The 5,187-nt window shown below is 43.1% G+C and overlaps 1 long non-coding RNA gene across 1 annotated transcript; it reads right to left on the minus strand.

Annotated features, from left to right (window-relative positions):
* Window positions 1-1,934: 1,934 nt before the first annotated feature.
* On the minus strand, window positions 1,935-4,940 carry LOC146861872 (uncharacterized). The gene is made up of 3 exons (XR_014978345.1): window positions 4,859-4,940; window positions 3,925-4,109; window positions 1,935-2,060 (listed from the first exon to the last, which is right to left on the minus strand). It is a non-coding gene; the product is annotated as an uncharacterized LOC146861872 (long non-coding RNA).
* Between the last annotated feature and the right edge of the window lie 247 nt (window positions 4,941-5,187).

A 5,187-nucleotide genomic window follows, 5' to 3' on the forward strand; every position in this document is an offset into this window, starting at 1 on the left:
CCTAACGTCACCAGTAGTTACTGGTTGGGCGCTACATTTATTATTTGTTCTACATTTAATGTGCATTGCCTTTATGCTTATTTTTATTTCTAACTGTGTCTATGCTTAGGAGATGGCTTTTCCTAGTATAGGTTGTGCTAGTGAGTTCATGGTTCCCTGCGTGATATATGCCTAAGGTGTTTAGGATTGCGTAGGGTGTACTTACCTTTTTACCAGTAGTTACTGGTTGTGCTCTACAGTTATAATTTGTGTTACAGTTGGTATATGTTTTACATCTACAATTGGTGATTTGTGCTAATTCAGACAGTGGTCCATGTGGCCCTGTCCTGTGTAAATAGTCCCCTGTAAATTCTGCCAGTGCCAGTTGGCACAGTGTAAATTGTGTGAATATTATCTAATGTGTTTTGGTGTAATACAAAGGCTATTTTTATATATAACCTTGTGCGGAGTTTATTTTGTGGTGGGCCTAGGGTGTTGTTGCTGTGTGCGCGTGCAAACGCTTTACACATTGCCTCCGGGATAAGCCTGACTGCTCGTGCCAAGCTACCAAGGGGGCGAGCAGGGGTTATCTTTGGCGTGTAACTCCCCAGCCCTGACTTAGAGTGGTGGTTTCTGCCTGACTTTGGCGCAAGTCTTAGCCAACCAGAAATCCAATTTCTAACACTTAGTATGTACAAAACACTGAGCAAAGGAAAAATAACATTTACACAAACAAACATGACTCATAACAGTTAATAATATCTGTGTGACCACACAAGTTGTCACCACTGTGATTACAAACACATAATCAATCATTCTGTTTGTATATGAATGTGATCCAAGTTTTTGGGGCCGGTGAGTCACTACAACCAACTGTGTTTGTGACATCTATCTGTATAATACTAATATGACCCCAATCAATAAATAAATGTAACAGTTTAGTAAAAAAGTTGGGACACACAGGGCTTGGCAGTGGATGAAGAGTCTACACTAAAGATTTATTTTAATGGATTTTTGTATCGCGTAGGGTGATATAGATGACAAAAACATGTCACCTAACAATTAGGCAATGTAATAAGTATATGCTCAGTGCAGAGGGACAAAGGGGACACCCTATGTCGGCTATGCGGTAAGGCAATTGAGGACATGCCACACCTCTTATGCTCCTGTGAAAAACTGCTAGAAGTAAGGAAACGTTTGCTTAAATGTTTGTTTAACCAACGAGGAGTATGCACTCGAAGGAATGCCGTGCTTGCCTGTTTCTCCCCCGACGATTTGCGGCTAAACTGCAATTTGGTGAAATTTATGAAAGAGGTGGAGATAAGGATGCAGGAACCTGTTTTTTAACTTATCCTGGAGTCACTTGATAGTATGAACTGTACACAATTATATTGTTTTTATTGTAAAACCTATCAAAGTGACGGAAATGATATAATGAAAGTCTTAACCTGGAAGATTTTATCATTTTAGACTGAATTTAAGTATGTGTTGGGAAACGCAGAGAATGTATTTGTCTTATCTTCTTTTTATCCTTATAATGTGGAATTGCAATGGTTTTTATTAACTGTGCAAATAAAATTTACTTACTTACTTACTTACTTACAGTGCAGTGATGAGCAAGTAGAAAAAGAAGAGAAGAAGAAATAACGCTCAATCCCAGGAGACATACAAACAGTTATGGAAGATGCACCTGTAATTAATTTAATCATGATCAGACCTAACTGAATATAAAAAAACAGCTCAACTCTGTTCAATCATGAGTTCAAATTAGAGAATAGTAAGGATGTTGCCACAATTCTACGGTGGTTAAAAACACTAGCGTTCACAAATAAACATATCTCTTAAAGTGGTAACAAATGGAATGATCTGAGGTTGGCAAATAATAACAATCGCATACTGTATAAGATATAAAAAGTCAAAACGATACATACCAAGCGTAGCAGAAGGTGAATATGGCGAGTATTGTGCTGGTAAAAGGAGGTTCTGCGGGGCCAATCTGGTCCGGACCGGGGTTAAGTGTTCTCGATCTTGCGGCTGCATGCGTTTTATGAGCCTCCTTGATAAGGGCCAATAAACCTTTCCTGGGGATGACGAAAATGGTATATTAAGGGGTGCACTATCTAGCCAGTGACTGTGTACTGAGTTTCCAGCACATAAGGAATATCTGCGATGTGAAAAACAATGATGGCGACAGACCTTGAAGTCAGGTTCAAGACTGTCACTCATGGACGATGACACAAACAGAAAAATCGAACAGACACTCTAAACCTAATGGATAGCTGAAAGGCTTGGGAAACAGTTGCCTGCATTATTGTGTGAATGGAAATATTGCTCAAGAAACAACGGAAAGAAAATGACCATCAATACCGTGGGTGTAGACAATGCTTTGGTACTATGTCACCCTGATAACGTTGATAATTGCATCAGAAAGGATGGACAAAGGCATAATGATGTAAAACCTTGTTCATCACCTACCCAAGGGATGACACAAAGTAAACATAAATCGTGCGGAAAAGAAATCCAACATCTGACATAGTCTGACCATACACTTAAATCACTGTGTTTTTAAAACAAATGAATAATTAGGGGAACGACTTGAACCAGGGCAAAGACATAACCTTGGCTGGGAGATTGGTAAGTGTTAGAGCGGCGAAAGAAATGTTAGCTTGACCGCAGCTGTTAGAAAGGTCTTCGCTCTGGCCTGTCAGTTTAAAAAGGCACAGAGCGAACGAGGAGCACGGGCAGAATAAGGAGAACGCCAGCCACCCAAAGGGAATACAGTGGCAACTGAAGTTGTATGGTGCTAAGGCGCTTACCTGCAGTCTCTTTCAAAGGCGTATCAGCTCACGGAACAGCATACGTGGGATGGGCCAAGAAGCCGGTATTTATGGAATTTAAGTGCCGTGCAAAAACAGGCATTCAAAATGCACGAAGAAAGACTAAGTTGGCATCGGGCCAACTGAATGTGCAATCTATTGAAGCTTTGGCTCACGGAGAACATCAAAGCGGCCGCGAAAGTGATCGCGATCAAACATCAAAGCGGTGCAACCGCGAAAGTGAAAGTAAACGCGATCAAGCGCGGCGCGCGCACCCGCGCACATGCACTGTAGCACTTTTTGGAGCCCTCACAAAAAGTCTCGCCAGACCAGCGCATGCGCTGGGTCAGGCGAGACCTAAAAAAGAAAAAGGACTCCTTGCAAAAAAAAGTACAGCCAAATGTCCTTCTGTAGAGGTTTTTTCATCCAAATCATCATTTTTTAGAAGGTTTTATGCTGATCGAGAGATATTCTTCACCAGATTGCAAATTTTACATGTTCGGCATCGCGAGCTTCACTAACCCTCCGCCGGATGTCCAATGGCGCGTCCAAATGACGCGTTCGAGATTGCACACTCTCGCGGGATCGCACGGCCGGCTACCAAAATCTTGTGGCGAACGCGAATGGATAGGAAAACTTGTTGGCGAACGCAGGGATCCCGGTAAGTCGCTACCGTGCACGCGAAAACGCATTTTGAAAGCGCAAACAAGAGGAAAACTCCGCTATGCTGCGGATCGCTGAGTTTTCGGTAAATCTGCGTTCTGCGCTGAACGCAGAGTTGCCAAAAATCTGCAAACTCTGCGAGGGGAGCAGATTTTACTGCCCAGGCTTAATTATTATTATGTGATTAGGAAGACCTCCGTTGCGGAGTTTTCTCTTAAGTAGAGTTCTATCTTTTTCTTCATGTGTTCCTATAACCTAACATTCTTCAGCCACCCAGCCTGAAGGCTCAAGTGTGTGTTAGATCTACACATCCCCAATCCCATTGTTAGTTCAATCAGTGATTAGCCCAACAGTACCCCTGAGTGAAATTTTGCTCCTGACGGCTATCGGAGTCCAGCATCTGGGAGAAAGAAGTAGACTAGGCTTGAATGTGACCTATGGGATTGGGAATAATACCTGAACTCACATGCTGACTGGTTCTTTGCTCTCCACTGATTACAAAGCCGCAGGCACTTCGCCCATGGTGCAAGGGTCTGGCCCCTCTTTTCACATCAAGTTGTAGGTACATGACATCATTGAAATCCCCCCTGCAATAAGCTCCTCATCCGGGCCCGAGGTGATAACTGTCATCAGATCTTTCATCGTGGTCGCCTGCAGGGTAGGTGGAAAATACACAGACACCACTGTTAATGGGATACCATACAGGAAGCCAGTAACCACCACATATATATCCATGGCATATCAGATAGCATCCGCGAACATCAGGGGAAAAGAAACTCCTCTGGAGCCCCTAGTGAACCCTGCATGATTAAAGCCATAGTGTTCCAAAAAGGCACCCCTATTCCCAAGAAACTGTATCTCTTGCACCAATGAAACCACTGGGGCCAGATTTTGGACCTGTTGAAGGACTGCTGTGCATTTTATTTTAACCAGCAACCCACTGAAATTCCAAAACAATAGCTTGTAGTGGATGGGGTTGTTGTCAGAGGTCATGGCAGGTCGTTGAGCCCATTTGACTACAACCCCGCAATGTGTCTTACTTGAGGCGTAGTATTGTGACCAAAATCAACCCTAAAGTACCCAACTTTCCTCCCAACAACCCTCTACTCAGCACTTCTAAATTGGAAGCATTTAAAACAAACAACCCCAATAGAAACAACATACAATACAAAGTAATACTATGTAAAAATAAAGAAATCACTATAATCCTGTGTGGCGGGTCGTGCTTTGCCTCGGGCCAGCCCCTCTCTCCAGAGGCAATGTATCTCTTCTCAATCAGCGAATGAGAATAAACTTGTAGCTCTACATGGATGAAAGGAAGGAAGGGGACCAAACCCCTCCTCTATACCACTGAATAATGTCTCATCATTGACTAGAAGGGTCCCCTTCCCGGTAATCACCAGAGCTGTATGAGGAGGATGCCCTATGTTTGTCCTCCGGATATGATCAGACTTGGCCTCCTATCAGTCTGCTGCATTTCCTCCAAGAGTGGGATGGTTGACCCCCTTCGGTCTCCTGAGATGTAATTGGCTCCTTTGTTGATATGGACAGTTGTTTCCTCTCTGCCGCACAGTCCCAGGCCTCTTTTGGGCTCTAAAAAAAAAATGGTTTCCACTGATACTTTACTTTCAATTTGGCAGGGTACATCATCACATAGTCAAAGAACATAGCCCTCACTTTCCACTTAACCTCTAAAAAACATGTACGAAGGAGCTCCACTTTAGCTGTT

Source organism: Triturus cristatus, chromosome 2_2, assembly GCF_964204655.1.
Source record: "Triturus cristatus chromosome 2_2, aTriCri1.1, whole genome shotgun sequence".
Taxonomy (NCBI): domain Eukaryota; kingdom Metazoa; phylum Chordata; class Amphibia; order Caudata; family Salamandridae; genus Triturus; species Triturus cristatus.